Below are 210 nucleotides of genomic sequence, written 5' to 3' on the forward strand. Positions count from 1 at the left end.
GGTACCAGGAGCATTTAAGATGTGAACTATTCGAATGCAGCGCGTACTCTTGAGCATTCTGTTCTGGGCCCCTTTGTAGAGAAGTGAAAATGAAAAGGCGTTTGGGGCAGCATATATCAGCGGAGGAACAATATAGAGTTTTGTTTATTTCTTTTTTGAATAACAAGAAAAAAATGGAGAGTTAACACTGGACGCAGTCACACTCCTTCC

Source organism: Penaeus monodon, chromosome 15, assembly GCF_015228065.2.
Source record: "Penaeus monodon isolate SGIC_2016 chromosome 15, NSTDA_Pmon_1, whole genome shotgun sequence".
In the NCBI taxonomy this organism is placed as follows: Eukaryota; Metazoa; Arthropoda; class Malacostraca; order Decapoda; family Penaeidae; genus Penaeus; species Penaeus monodon.